The sequence below is a fragment of the Aedes aegypti genome, chromosome 2, assembly GCF_002204515.2.
Source record: "Aedes aegypti strain LVP_AGWG chromosome 2, AaegL5.0 Primary Assembly, whole genome shotgun sequence".
Lineage (NCBI taxonomy): Eukaryota > Metazoa > Arthropoda > Insecta > Diptera > Culicidae > Aedes > Aedes aegypti.
The window spans coordinates 225,045,559-225,061,542 of record NC_035108.1 but is presented as its reverse complement, the minus strand read 5'-3'; positions in this window follow the sequence as shown (position 1 = coordinate 225,061,542).

Genomic DNA, 15,984 nt, shown 5'->3' with positions numbered 1-15,984 from the left:
CATAGCCATATGACAATAAGTAGATAATTGAATAAAGCCAACACAAATGAATAACCTACAGCTTCTGAAGGATTTTATTTCCTTCCATGTCCTTATTCGAAAATCATTCAGTTACCATCTAACTAATCATACGGAAAATTAATGATCCCAGCTGTCAAATCACCCTCCGACAATTTTGTAAAAATATGGTGGCAGCAGCGTGGTGTGTTGACTTTTCCATAACGGATTTCGTAAGTAATTGCAATTTTAAAAGGGATTCTCCTGAATTATCTTTGTTAACGTCAACCGAGGTGGTAACTAGTACTTTTTGTTTTACTTTCAGGGATATATCGAGACCGCTTATGCACAGTTCGTGCAATTATGTAGATTTTTGAACGAGAATTTGGTGGAGTCACAACGGGCGCTATTGGCAGACAGCTACTCCTGCGGCCATGAGATGAATTCAGATTAGTGAAATTAATATTGGAAATAAATAGTGAAGTGCATTAAACTATCAACGTTTGTTTTTTTGTGCCATTTGATTTATTGTGATGTTTTTATTACCAAGCATGCAATGTGGTTTGTTTTCATCCACGAATGATTATCACTCAAATTTGAGCATCTTTTCAAAAGGAGAAAATAGCTTCAGTATCGGATGATTTTCATTCGGCGTGATTTGTAAACAGATGAATCCAACAGCGATGAAAATCATCCTGAATGCGTCTGAAAATAGGCATGGGGCTAGGATGAGTCGAAAATCATTCAGTTCAAGGCGGGGGATTCCGTTCAGTGCACGTGTGATGAAGAATAGAGGTGTCGCACAATAATCGATTATTTTCATTAATCGATTAACATTTCGGCTGTCGACGTCGAGCCAAGGTTGTTTACACAGGGAAAAAACCTCTGGTAAAACATACTATTTTTGCAGACTGTTCGAGAATGAACATAAAAATTGGCTTAAACCCATATGCATATCTGGGTACTGCGAACAGAACCCCCTTTTATTTTCAAGCAAATCTTGAAATATGTTTTTTGTGACGAATTGTGTTTGTCGCATTCGTCCCTCAAACGTCATTCAAAGTTGTCTGTTCTCAAAATTTTGCTCTCCGATCTCTCTCTGGAAAGCTTGAATGTGTTCAAGCACCCATGACTTTCTTAAAGTTTGTTTATATATGGACTCGATTGACTCCATATGAAATATGGATAAGTTCATATGAAAATCTTGATTATTGTCTATCTATTCTATTTTACAACTTGTTGATTACAATACGTTGCTCGGTTAAAGGTTGCCGAAGGAACAACAGGAAGGATCGTGTGAGTTTCTATCGTTTGCCGACGGATTTTATTCACCGCACCAAGTGGCTCAAATTTTATAATAATAACTAGACAAAAACGAAGACACTGAATGAGAGTGTATGCTCATCTTTTTTTGTTCGGAGTAATGATATCACTGAACATGAATCTTTGAAGAATTACGATTCGATAAAAACACGCAAATCAAAATTCGACGTCCGGTTGACATTATGGTTGTTTGATGTCAAACGTGATTAACATGAATTATAAAGACAAATCCATATGAGAATCATAAATGTAAGAAAAATCGATTTTTAAACTATACTTGTAAAATATGAAAAAAAAAAATAAAAACTTTTTTGGAATGCAATACTCCTTGACTCTCCTTAGTAATTCATCCGAAGCAAACATAACCTCAATTTCAAATGTTTGGCTCCGGAAATCAGGCTCCCCTTTGACAAGCATATCGAGTCTGTCCGCAGCACCCAGATGCATATGGCTTAAAACGGCTTAATATGGCTAAAAACAGCTTAAAACGGATTGAAATGGCTTAATATGGCTTAAAACGGCTTAAAACGACTTAAAAAGGCTTAAAATGGCATAAAACGGTTCAAATTGTAGCGGGCCCCCCGGCTAGGTCACTGGTTTTTTCGGATTATTTAATCAACCCTTCTCTTCTCACAATTTTTCTCCACAATTTATTAAAAAGTCCGTCTTTGTTCACTAGCTTTCCGCCCTTAGAATCGTTCTTAAGGAATCGATGGAGACACTTTCACTTTTCCCTCGATTCTGATCGCGTATGTGGGTGGTTCCACCAATATCCGAAATATACTTTATCCACCTATACTTTATCCACCTATACTTTATCCACCTTATATCACTATCAAACACTCTCGACCCGAATTGGCCCGCTCGTCAATTTGGCAGAAAATGCCCACTGAACTTCGAACGAAAATGTCGAAAACGAACGGCACACCTCGTCAGAACTGGGGACCGTCAGGACAGCACGCGTCGTACATCGTCAGAACTGCAACCCCCGCCGCCAGCGATCGGGGCGTTTTATCGCGCTCCCGCGGGGAACTCAATCTCCCAATCTGAAAATAAAGAGAGAAAAGAGAAAAGCCAAAACGAGCGTTGCTCTGGCTCAGTTAGTACAGCCATGTGACCGAGACCTTGTTGGGGCGTTCAGTCAGCGCTGTCGGGTGACACAAAAACAAAAAATTAAAACAAAAACATTCTCCGGCATTGGAGCACGTTAACGAGCAACAAGCAGTAAGGTTCTTGGCTTCTGCTTACATCGCTTGTTGCTAGTTAACCTAGTGAAAAACCCACATCTGATGAAATCCACCAACTTGCGTGGAACATCATCGAAAAAATAAAAGGGTTCTTTCCTAGATCAATGGTGATCATTGATCTTTCGAATTATTCGATACGGGGAGGGGAATGCTTCCTTCGGTCGGCAGGACCGCTACAAAATGGCTTAAAACGGCTTAAAACGACTTAAAATGGCTAAAAATGGCTTAAAATGGCTAAAACGGCTTAAAACGACATAAAATGGCTTAAAATGGGTAAAAATGGCTTCAAATGGCTTAAAACGACTTATAAGGGCTTAAAACGGCTTAATATAGCTAAAAACGGCCTAAAACAGCTTAAAATGGCTAAAAACGGCCTCAAACAGCTTAAAATGTCTAAGAACGGCTTAAAACGACTTACACTGACTGAAACGGCTTAAAACATTAGATTCAGTAAAACACATTTCAATTAGTAATATTAACGTGCAACATAAACTAAAAACAAAACTGTAAATCACATTGACAGAAATGCTGTCGCATCATTTCAATCATTTCAAGTTACACGAATATATAAACAGATATTATATTTCAGTCGTTTTCATTACAGTGCGCATCGTACCTTCGTGCTGTGCGTACACGAATTCTCTCTGCTCTTGGAAGTTTTCTTAAAAACTACCTAAAGCAATAAATCAGTACTTTTCAGTGCTACATAAACAGTACTTTTCAGTGCTAAAATTAAAAACGGTACTTTTCAGTGCTACTAAAACAGTACTTTTCAGTACTATTTTTTTCTACTATTGATCCCTTTACGATCCTTGTTTGGACCCGTGCCTTCGATTTTTCGTTGGACCCGTTGGCGAAAGCTAGCGGTGGTAATCCTTCTTGGACACCGTCTAGGGAAAAAACCTCTCGAAGGTCACGTCTTTCTCGTTTATTAACTAAACATGGTATCAACAACTAACAAAAGGAAGGGTGAATCTCTGAATTCACTACTTCCTTCCAAAAAAGTGGGTTTTAAAACTGTCACTACACGTGGCAAGAATGGAAGAAAGGACGCTTCCCCGGAATGCGAACTTTCTTCCAAGGGTGAAATGAATAATTGTATCGAAATGAGCAATCAGTTCGATGCTCTAGACAAATTTTCCGAACACCAAATCGAAGCAGCCTCTAGCCCAGGCTCTTTGATTCAAGTGAGGAAGCAAAGAGTGCCGCCTATCGTGGTCAGTTGTTCCGAATTTGCGGGATTTAGGCAGGAGATCTTGAACTCCATTAGGGGAATCAAGGTTTCCTTCCAAATCGCAAAGAAAGGAGACTGTCGCGTTTTGCCGGAAACTCTTAAAGATCGTGAACTTCTTCTCAGACATCTTGAAGAGAAGAAGCACAAATTTTTTACTTATGACGACAAAACTGAACGTTTGTTCAAAGTTGTCTTGAAAGGTCTCTCAAGTGACTATAAGTCACCTGAAGAGATCAAAAATGGAATAAATGATTTACTTGGATTTTCCCCAGTCCAAGTAATCATTATGAAAAAGAGAACCCAATCTGGCATTGTTCGGAAAGGGCTTTCTCAAGAATATTATTTAGTTCACTTTAACAAAAAAGAACTAAATAATATTAAAGCTTTAGAAAAAGCAAGACTTATTTCCGATGTCCGTGTGACATGGGAACATTTCCAGAAACCTGGAGGAAATTACCAGAACCCCACTCAGTGCCGTCGGTGCCAAAAGTGGGGTCATGGTACAAAAAATTGTCGCATGGATGCTAAATGCATGATTTGCGGAGGTTCTTCTCACGCCAAAGACGTCTGTCCAGTGAAGGAAGATACCACCAAATTCATATGCTGTAATTGCGGGGCTAACCATAAGTCCAATTTTTGGAATTGTCCTTCACGCAAAAGGGTCATTGAGGCTCGTGCCAGGCAGATGAAAGATAATATCCGTTACGATAACGGTCGTTTCCGGAATTTGCCTGGTAGAGTATCGAACAATGCTCATTTTTCAGTTAACGATCGCTTGATCATGAATCATACCCATCAGGAAGATCATAATCATGCTCATTCACAAACAAATTTTAATCCGTCGGGTAGCCGTTCGAATCTTTCAATTTCGAATGTATCTACCCACGGTAAATCCTTTGCCGATATCGTAGCAGGAAATTTGAACTCCTCCCCTGTTCGATCCATGGGTACCCATTCTACTTGTTTCAAATCAAATGGAAAAAACCCTACCGCCACAGGTAATTCCGCTTCTTCGTCTACCGGAAATTCTAATGGGAAATCACATGACATGTCTGCCTCTGATTTTAATTTTCTAACTGAATAATTGAATCTAATGATTGATGCAATGTTCAAAGCCACCACTATGACTGAAGCAGTCCAAGTAGGTGTAAAATTTACAAATCAAATTGTTATTGGATTACGTTTTTCTAATGGATCCAAATAATAATTTAAATATTTTAAATTGGAATGCTCGTTCTCTGAATGGTAAAGAGGACGAGCTGTTTAATTTTCTTACGGTTAATAACGTGCATATAGCAGTTATTACCGAAACGTATTTAAAACCTGGATCTAAACTCAAAAGAGATCCTAACTTTTTTGTTTATCGTAATGATCGACTTGATGGGGCTTGTGGGGGAGTTGCAATCATCATTCATAGGCGTTTAAAACATCAACTGTTTTCATCATTTGAAACTAAAGTTTTTGAAACTTTAGTTGTTTTTGTTGAAACACAGTTTGGTAAATATACTTTCATAGCTGCCTATTTGCCTTTTCAATGCTCTGGACAGCAAGTTAATTTGCTCCAAACTGACTTGCGTAAATTGACTCGCAATAAGTCAAAATTTTTTGTCATTGGTGACTTTAATGCCAAACATCGGTCATGGAATAATTCTCAAAGTAATTCCAACGGCAGAATTTTATTTGATGAGTGCTCTTCAGGATATTTCTCAATTCAATACCCTGATAGCCCTACATGTTTTTCCTCTTCTAGAAATCCATCTACGATTGACTTGGTCTTAACCGACTCTAGTCATCTTTGTAGCCAATTAGTTACTCATGCTGATTTTGATTCTGATCATGTCCCTGTTACATTTCAAATATCCCAAGAAGCGATTCTCAATCCTATCAGCTCCACTTTCAATTATCTACGAGCCGACTGGAATATATATAAAACGTATGTTGACTCTAATCTTGATGTTAACATTTCTTTAGAAACTAAACTTGATATTGACAATGCTCTTGAAACTTTAACAAATTCCATTTTTGAAGCCAGAAGCATTGCAATTCCAAAATGTGAAGTAAAATTTGAATCCGTGATTATAGACGATGATCTTAAACTCTTGATCCGTCTTAAAAACGTGAGGAGAAGGCAATTTCAACGCACTCGCGATCCTGCTATGAAAATTATATGGCAGGATTTGCAGAAAGAAATCAAAAAGCGTTTTGCTCAATTAAGAAACAAAAATTTTGAAAATAAAATTTCTCAATTGGACCCTGGCTCTAAGCCCTTTTGGAAATTATCTAAAATCTTGAAAAAACCTCAGAAGCCTATACCGGCATTGAAAGAGGAAAACAAATTATTACTAACTAATTGCGAAAAAGCTCAAAAACTTGCTATGCAGTTTGAAAGTGCGCACAATTTTAATTTAGGACTTACTAGTCCAATTGAAAATGAAGTTACTCAGGAGTTCGAAAATATTCTCAATCAAGAGAACGTTTTCGAAAATGCCTGGGAGACTGATTTGGAAGAAGTGAGAACTATTATTAAAAAATTCAAAAACATGAAAGCTCCTGGCGATGATGGAATTTTCTACATCCTCATCAAGAAACTTCCAGAAAGTAGCTTATCATTTTTAGTTGATATATTTAACAAATGTTTTCAATTAGCATATTTTCCTGACAAATGGAAAAATGCTAAGGTTGTTCCAATTTTAAAACCAGACAAAAATCCTGCAGAAGCTTCTAGCTATCGTCCAATCAGTTTGCTTTCCTCCATCAGTAAACTTTTTGAAAAGGTTATTTTGAACAGAATGATGGCCCACATCAACGAAAATTCAATTTTTGCCAATGAACAGTTCGGATTCCGCCATGGACATTCGACCACTCATCAACTTTTACGTGTAACAAATTTGATCCGTTCCAACAAATCTGAAGGCTATTCTACTGGTCTTGCTCTTCTAGACATAGAAAAAGCATTCGACAGTGTTTGGCATGAAGGTTTGATTGTAAAATTAAAAAACTTTAATTTTCCAACATACATTGTTAGATTAATTCAAAGTTATCTGTCAAATCGTACACTTCAGGTTAATTATCAGAACTCCAGATCTGAAAGACTTCCTGTAAGAGCTGGTGTTCCACAAGGCAGCATTGTGGGACCAATATTATACAATATTTTCACATCTGACTTACCTGAGTTACCTCAGGGATGTCAAAAATCTTTGTTTGCGTATGACACAGGCCTCTCCGCCAAAGGTCGAAGCCTGCGTGTCATCTGTAGTCGATTGCAAAAAAGTTTGGATATTTTTTCTTCATACTTGCAAAAATGGAAGATTTCTCCTAATGCTTCCAAAACTCAACTAATAATATTCCCACATAAACCAAAAGCTCTTTATTTGAAACCTTCAAGTAGACATGTTGTCACGATGAGAGGGATTCCAATAAATTGGTCAGATGAAGTTAAGTATCTAGGGCTCATGCTAGATAAGAATTTAACTTTCAAAAATCACATTGAGGGCATTCAAGCCAAATGTAATAAATATGTAAAATGTCTTTATCCCCTTATTAATAGAAAATCAAAACTTTGTCTTAAGAACAAGCTTTTGATATTCAAACAAATTTTCAGGCCAGCCATGTTGTATGCTGTACCCATATGGACTAGCTGTTGTAATACCAGGAAGAAAGCTCTGCAGAGAATTCAAAATAAAATTTTGAAAATGATTCTGAGGCTTCCTCCCTGGTATAGTACCAATGAGTTACATAGAATATCCAATGTTGAAACATTGGAACAAATGTCAAATAAAATAATAAATAATTTCAGGCAAAAATCGTTACAATCTTCTATTGCCACGATTAATGCGTTATGTGTTTAGGTTAAGTTAGGTTAAGTATATTTAAAGCGTTTTTTTTTTCTCTTATAAGCAGGTGAAATCAACTCACCTGTAAAAAATCTGAACTGCTACGGCAAATGAAATGTTATATGTTGTTAACAATATGTTAATAAAATCTTAAATTTGTTTTACCAAATTAGGATGATAGTGTTGTCTAATAACACAGAACACCTAGATATAAGAAATGAATGTAATGTTTGGAATGATACTAATAAAAAAATTAAAAAAAAAAAAAAAGTCGTTTTCATTAGTAGAGTTTACACACAATCGAATAACGAAGGAAGCTCATAAAATCTCAATAGCGTAAACCATTGCTTAGACTTTCGAATGGTCGTGAGTATTATGCGATAACGACGAGATGAATGAAATGATTGTTTATGCAGCCTAGCACACTTGCGATAAACAAAGGTGACGGGCCTAATGCTCAATGCTTGATAAGCATAGGCGACGGGCTTGAAGCGTATGGCTATAACTGAAAAGAAAACATAATCATGTTTCAATAGGAATTTTCTGATGCACGTCTCCGATAGTTTGCCATAAATATATGGAAATGTTAGCAGATCAAGGTCAAAATGACGATATGCGCAATTGATAGAATAATAAAACTAATCTGCACACGAATAAAGATGATTTTTCCTTCGTCAAACATGGTGAAGTTCATTTCTAAATTCGAAAAGCCATCGCATGGCGATCCTGCCAGGAGTCAAACCTGGAATCTTCTGAATTCGAAAAGCCATCGCAGGCTTAAAATGACTTAAAACGGCTTAACACGACTTAAAATAGCTAAAAATGGCTTAAAACAGCTTAAAACGGATTGAAATGGCTAAAAATGGCTTAAAATGGCTTAAAACGGCATAAAACGACTTAAAACGGCTTCAATGGCTTAAAATGGCTCGAAACGGATTGAAATTGCTTAAAATGGATTAATACGGCTTAAAACAACTTAAAACGGCTGAAAATGGCTTAAAATAGCCTAAAACAGCTTAAAACGGCTTAAAATGGCTTAAAACGGCTTAATATGGCTAAAAATGGCTTGAAATGGCTAAAAAAAAGGCTGAAAATGGCTTAAAATGGCTTAAAACGACTTACAATGGCAAACAATTGCTTAAAATGGCTTAAAACGACTTTAAACGACTTAAAACGGCTTAAATGGCTTTAAATGGCTAAAAACGTCTCAAAACGGATTGAAATGGCTTAAAATGGCTTAAAACGACTTAAAATGGCTTAAAATGGCTTAAAACGACTTACAATGGCTTAAAACGGCTTAATATGGCTTAAAACGCTTTAAAACGGCTTCAAATAGCTTAAAACGGCTTAAAACGGCTAAAAATGGCTTAAAATGGCTGAAAATGGCTTAAAACGGCTTGAAACAACTTAAAACGGTTTAAAACGGCTTAAAATGGCGTAAAACTACTTAAAATGGCTAAAAATGGCTTAAAATGGCTTAAAACGACTTTAAACGACTTGAAACGGCTTAAATGGCTTAAATACAAGGTTGTATACGTCACTAGCTGTGGTGCACACTGTGTTTTATCCGTTGTTTTTTACGTTTTTCTGTTCATTAATTCGGTTTTAAGTAATTATCCATTATCGTACTAGTAGTTTAATCGAACTGTGATCCTACCATACATTGGACAAATCGAAAACGATCTCGGAATTGCTTAATTTCTAAAAAAAACTCTTGTCGAATTTACCGGCTTATCAGTTGTGGTTATGACGATGGAGAAGAAGCAGTGCAAAGAATGCCAACTGGACGTGAACGATATCGAACCGATACGTTGTGGCTTTTGTGATGCCGTTTTCCACATTAGTCAACAATGCTGCGGATTCAGTTACCGTACCAATCGAGACGATTTGTCGCAAGGGAAGCTGATGTTTATCTGCGCCGATTGCCGATCTGAGTTGGATGGCCGAAGCGTGAAACGCTACCTGGAGGATAAGATGCAATCACAAATGATTTCTCCTACTGGTGTGACCGCGTCTGATAATTTATCATCTCAAGTACAATTGCTTGCTGGAGTGGTGGACAAATTGAGCAAGAAAGTTGATGTTCTCGCTTCGACTACAGTTGCAGGAGGTAAAACTAAGCAATTGCTAACACCTTCCTTCCGTGCGTGGCCCAAACCAGGAGCCAAACGTCCTCGTGTGGAACAATATGACTCCGCTGCCTTGAATATCGATCGTGGTACAAGAGACATCGACCTCAGTGATCTTTCGATTGGTTCGATTAGCCTACTCCAACGCCGCCAAAATTCTGGTTGTATTTATCCGGATTCCAGCCACTCATATCTTGCGATGATGTGCAGAAAATAGTGGCTCGCTGTCTGGACCTATCAGCACCGTGTGATGTAAACCGTTTGGTTCCGAAAGGCAAAGATGTCTCGAACATATCGTTCGTTTCATTTAAAATCGGTCTCGATCCGTCGGCGCGCGATCAAGCGTTATTGGCATCTACATGGCTGGATGGATTGGTGTTTCGGGAGTTCGTGGACCAATCAAAAAACTCCCATCGTCCATCGATCAAACCTGTGGACTTCAATCAGACTCCTGTATAATGCGCTCTATTTCGGACGGTGGGAACCCTAGGGTTCCCATCACAGGCGAGTATCCGTATCCAGCTTTTTAAAAGCGCTAATGGCTGCCGCGAACAGGCTCGCTTTCTGGTAGGGATAGGTCGATTTGACGTTTAGCTTGGGTCGTTTTATATTGAGCGGACCCAAGCCAAACGTCAAATCGACCAATCCCTACCAGAAAGCGAGCCTGTTGGCGGCAGCCATTAGCGCTCGTAAAAAGCTGGATTTAATATCTCCCCCACGTACACTCAACCGTTTTATGTTGCAGACGAACACCGCCGATGTATCCCTTTACTATCAGAATGTTCGAGGTGTTAGAACAAAAATCGACGACTTGCTTCAGGCTGCTATGGATTGCAATTACGACATCATTATGCTGACGGATACTGGGTTGAACGATTGCATCAATTCCTTGCAAATATTTGGACAGACGTTCAACGTTTTTCGATGTGACCGCAGCTGCATGAATAGCAATAAAACGAGCTTTGGTGGTGTGCTGATAGCAGTTAACCGTCGATTGGCTAGTACACAAATTCGCATTCGTCGCGGTTTAACGCTGGAACAAGTATTTGTTGAGGTTGCTGTTGACCGTAATCATCTCATGATTGGAGTAGTTTACATCCCACCAGACCGTAGTCGAGACGTTGACTTGATTGAAGAACATATAGCTTCCGTTCGAGAACTTTGTGACCACGCATCCTTTGATGACCAGATTTTGATATGCGGAGATTATAATCAGCCTCGTCTTCAGTGGTTACTGAACGCTGATGGTGAGGTACAACTTGCTGGAAATTCATCTTTAGCTCCTGCGAGTGCTGCTTTGATCGATGGTATGGACTTTTTGAATATGATCCAAGCGAATTCCCATCGCAATCAACATGATCGAACACTGGACCTTGTATTTCGCTCGAACGACTGTACTCCCATCATCAGTGAAGCTGCGATTACATTGTTGCCAGTAGATTTGCATCATCCTCCGCTGGAAATGCAGATTTCCATTCAATGTGAACGGCAGATTGATAAACCGTTGCCTGCTGCTGACGAACCGGCTCTTGATTTTAGTAGGATTGACTACGATGCACTTCTGGATTATTTTTCTACATTTGACTGGAGATGCCTAAATGCTTGCCGAGGTGTCGATGATATGGCTTCAAACTTCTGTTTCGTCATTCAACAATGGCTAAAAAATAACGTTCCTCACCGAAGACGTCCGTTCTCGCCTGCCTGGAGTACGTGCTTCGAAAACTGAAACGTGAGAAGAATGCGTGTCAACGTAAATATCGGAAAGAGCAAACTGCGTATAGTAAGTTGAAGTTCCAACGAGCCAGTAATGCGTACCATAGTTTGAATGCATCGCTGTACAAATCCCACGTGTTGAGAGTGCAAACTAATCTTCGTTCGAATCCGAAAAGTTTTTGGAAATTCGTGAACAGCAAAAGAAAAGATCCGGCCATCCCTAGAAATATGGTATACTGCTTCGCGTTAGAAAATGGGTTAACCAAGGTGCGAAGTTTGATTTTTGACCAACTTTGCCGTGTCGCAACTCGATTCTCAATAGTGCGCATGATGCACACGGCGGAGGGCATAGATGCGCACTATAGCGAAGTGACTCGTGACGAGGCGAAGTTGGTCAAAAATCGAACTTCGCACGTTGGTTCATCCATTTTTAGTCGCGAAGCAGTATATATGATCATGTGAAAGCAAGCTCCTTTGCTGAGTGTTGTGAGCTATTTGCGAACTTTTTTGCTTCTGTTTTCGATCATACTGCTAGTTCCACGGTGGAAGCTGAGAGTGCTTCCTCGGAGGTCCCGCTGGATTTCCTTAGTCTGACGACTTTCGAAGTAACTCCTGCAATGGTTATCCCTGCTGCCAGAAAATTGAAGAGTTCATTGTCCCCCGGACCCGATGGCGTTCCATCAGTATTGCTCAGTCGCTGTGCTGCTGTTCTGGCTGATCCGCTTTCGAAAATTTTCAATGATGGTAGATTTCCGGCCATTTGGAAACAATCGTTCATGTTTCCGGTCTTCAAGGCTGGAGATAGGAAAAATGTTAGAAATTACAGAGGAATTACAAGCTTGTCAGCAGTATCGAAGCTGTTTGAAATTATCGTCAGTGAAGTCATTCTTAGTCAGTCGAAGCACTACGTCTCACTCGATCAGCATGGTTTTATGCCTGGAAGATCTGTCACTACGAATCTGCTTTGCTTTACTAATACATGTATATCTGCTATGGAGGAGAAAGCACAGGTTGATGTGATCTACACCGATTTAAAGGCGGCCTTTGACCGAATCGATCATTATATGCTATTGTCGAAGCTTGTTCGCCTTGGTGCGACTAATAAACTCGCATCATGGCTCGCCTCTTATTTGATCGGAAGGCAGCTACGTGTTAAAATCGATTCCTGCGTTTCGACCCCATTCTGTAATACGTCGGGTGTACCCCAAGGAAGCAATTTGGGTCCCCTATTGTTTACACTGTTTTTCAACGACGTCGCTTCGACATTAGGTGTGGACTGCAAAATCATCTATGCTGACGACATGAAAATTTATCTGGTGATTCGATCAGTGGAAGACTGCCATCGTCTGCAAAATCTGATAGACAAGTTTATTGACTGGTGCCAACTGAACAAGTTAATTGTCAGCATTCCAAAGTGCTCTGTAATGACATTCCACCGCTCGAAACGACCACTTTTGTTCGACTATAGGATGAATGGATCCAGACTTCGTAGGGTTGATGAAGTGATAGATTTAGGAGTGACGTTGGACTCGAAATTTACCATCAACAATCACTATGCGTCAATAATAGCCAAGGCAAATCGACAGCTGGGCTTCATATCAAAACTAGCCAAAGATTTCACAGACCCGTACTGTTTGAAATCACTATACTGCGCGCTGGTACGGCCAATTCTCGAAACTGCTTCCATTGTTTGGACGCCAAATGATGTTTCCTGGACATTGAGGATCGAACGTGTCCAACGAAGGTTCATTCGGATGGCCCTGCGTCATCTACCCTGGCGTGATCCACTGAATCTTCCTGCATATCCTGCTCGGTGCAAGCTACTCAACATGGACACCCTTGAGAAAAGGCGTAAAATTCAACAGGCGATGTTTGTAGCTAAACTTCTGAACAATGAAATTGATCGTCCACGACTGCTTTCCAAGTTAAATATTGTGCATCCTGATAAAATTCAGAAAAAGAACTTCGCTCAATTTCCTCTTCTTTATCAACGAACTTAAGGTAACACACGATAGACTCATCGTGGCATCCATGAAAAATCTATGTTCAAACTATCGTTGAAAAGAAAATATTTCTGTTTTATATCATATCGGTCATTCGGTGATCTATCGGATCATATGCTTGCTGATAACAGGCATGTTGATATACTTTCAGTTCATCTCTGTCCGGTAGAACCGATATCACATCCCCAAAACTACAAATTTGATCATCGTTTATGGATAGTAAACAGTTGCACCTTAAGCACCGCCAACACATTTTCAATCGGAAGGATTTTGGCGCGCTCGAATTGACAAATCCTCCGTTGTGGTGAAACTTCTTCCGTCGACGTGATGTTGGGCTGTTGTCAAAAACAGTCGAGATAAAAGCCGAACCGGCAGAGCAATGACAGTTAGTTCGTTCAAAACTTCGATTCGGAAGTCCAACCGGCGAACTCCAGATTGGTGCTGCGAAGTCAATATTCGGGCTGCTCAATGACCTCTCCGTCAGCGATCATTGGGCAAGGCAGATTTCACCGAACTACGTTTGGATATAATGAACCAGTGTCGTCGATGATTCGCTCATTCACTATGGTTGAAGATCTCTTTCAGTTCGCTGAAACAACTGTGTGTTTTAAAAACAAGATTACTCTCTCGTCCATTTTGTATTTTTTTTTGTTATTAGTTCATTCATTAAGACCTTGAAGTCAGATGGATAAATATTGGTAAATAAATAAATAAATAAATAAAATGGCTAAAAACGTCTCAACACGAATTGGAATGGCTTAAAATGGATTAAAACGACTTAAAATGGCTAAAATTGGCTTAAAACGGCTTAAAATGGCTTAAAATGGCTAAAAAATGGCTTGAAATGGCTTAAAACAGCTTAAAATGGTTTAAAACGGCTTAAAACGGCTTAAAATGGCTTAAAACGACTTAAAATGGCTAAAAATTACTTAAAACGGCTTAAAACGACTTTAAACGACTTAAAACGGCTTAAATGGCTTAAAATTGCTCAAAACGGATTGAAATGGCTTAAATTGGCTTAAAACAGCTTGAAACGACTTAAAATGGCTAAAAATGGCTTAAAATGGCTTAAAATGGCTTCAAACGACTTAAAATGGCTTGAAACGGCCTAAAACGGCTTAAAACGGCTTTAAACGTCCTTAAATGTCTAAAAATGTCTAAAAATGGCTAAAAATGGCTTAAAATGGCTTAAAACGGCTTAAACGGCTTAAAATGGCATGAAACGGCTTAAAACGACCTAAAATGGCTAAATATGGCTTAAAATGGCTTAAAACGGCTTAAACGGCTTAAAATGGCTAAAATGGCTTAAAACGGCTCAAAACGACTTAAAATGGCTTAAAACGGCTTAAAATGGCTTAAATGGCTTAAAACGGCTAAAAACGGTTTAAAATGGCTTAAAACAGCTTAGAATGGCTAAAACTGGCTTAAAATGGCTTAAAACGACTTACAATGGCTTAATATGGCAAAAAATGGCTTAAAATGGCTTAAAATGGCTTAAAACGGCTTAAAACGACTTAAAATGGCTTAAAATGGCTTAAAATGGCTTAAAACGGCCTTAAACGACTTAAAACGGCCCAGGTAACCATTAAGCACTGTTATAAGCGGTATATGGGTCGCTTTACAGATTTTCAGTGCCAGCAGGCTTTATATAAAATTTTCAAGTGATTTTAGGCACTGTGACCTTCGGGCACTGATACAAGCCGTATATGGGTATATAACGCTACTCCACAGTGCTTGTAAGCCTTGTGTCTGCAAGCAGCATACAACGGCTGTCAATGCTGTTAAGAGGCTGGTGTACATGATTATTATGCCACCCGAATCAAATTTGGCTTCGTTCAAAACAAATCACAAACGATGATGCAATTTGTCAAGAATGACAAAATTCGAAGCAGTATTGAATAGCAACAAGATTGTTATTTATTACGAATGATTAAAAGAAAATACGTGATGCCGTGAACCTGATCGCAATTCTCGCAATCCGGATGGTCTCCGGAATAACGGGTGGTTAGTGATTATCTGAATTCACCGCAACGAACGAAAAAGTGTGAAACTCTCGCATTCCACCCGATCCGGAGACCGTCCGGATTGCGATAAGGGTTACGATACCGGGAAATACGGAATACGTTGATTTTGAATGCCCTCAGCGGGTTTTCCAAGGAATGTATAATTCCTTTAAATTTGTTTTTGCGATTTTTGTTTTGATTTTCGCCAAAATGTAGAATAGATTATGCAGGTTCAACTACATGCAATGTATGCCATCACCCAGCATCCATGATGTTTTGCTTTATGTACGATTCTGAGCAGGGTAAATCGAAAGAGCAACGATGGAGCAGATGGGAATGTGACCGGAATCATCAGATAGTAGGAGATGGGAGAACATTAGTTCGGGCCGCAGTCATTCAACAAAAAAAAAAAAAAAAAAACAACTTGGAAGAGAGAGAAATAGAAAGAAAAGTACATGAGATAAACAAACTTTTTTTTCCTTTTTCCTCCACCAACGTGCTA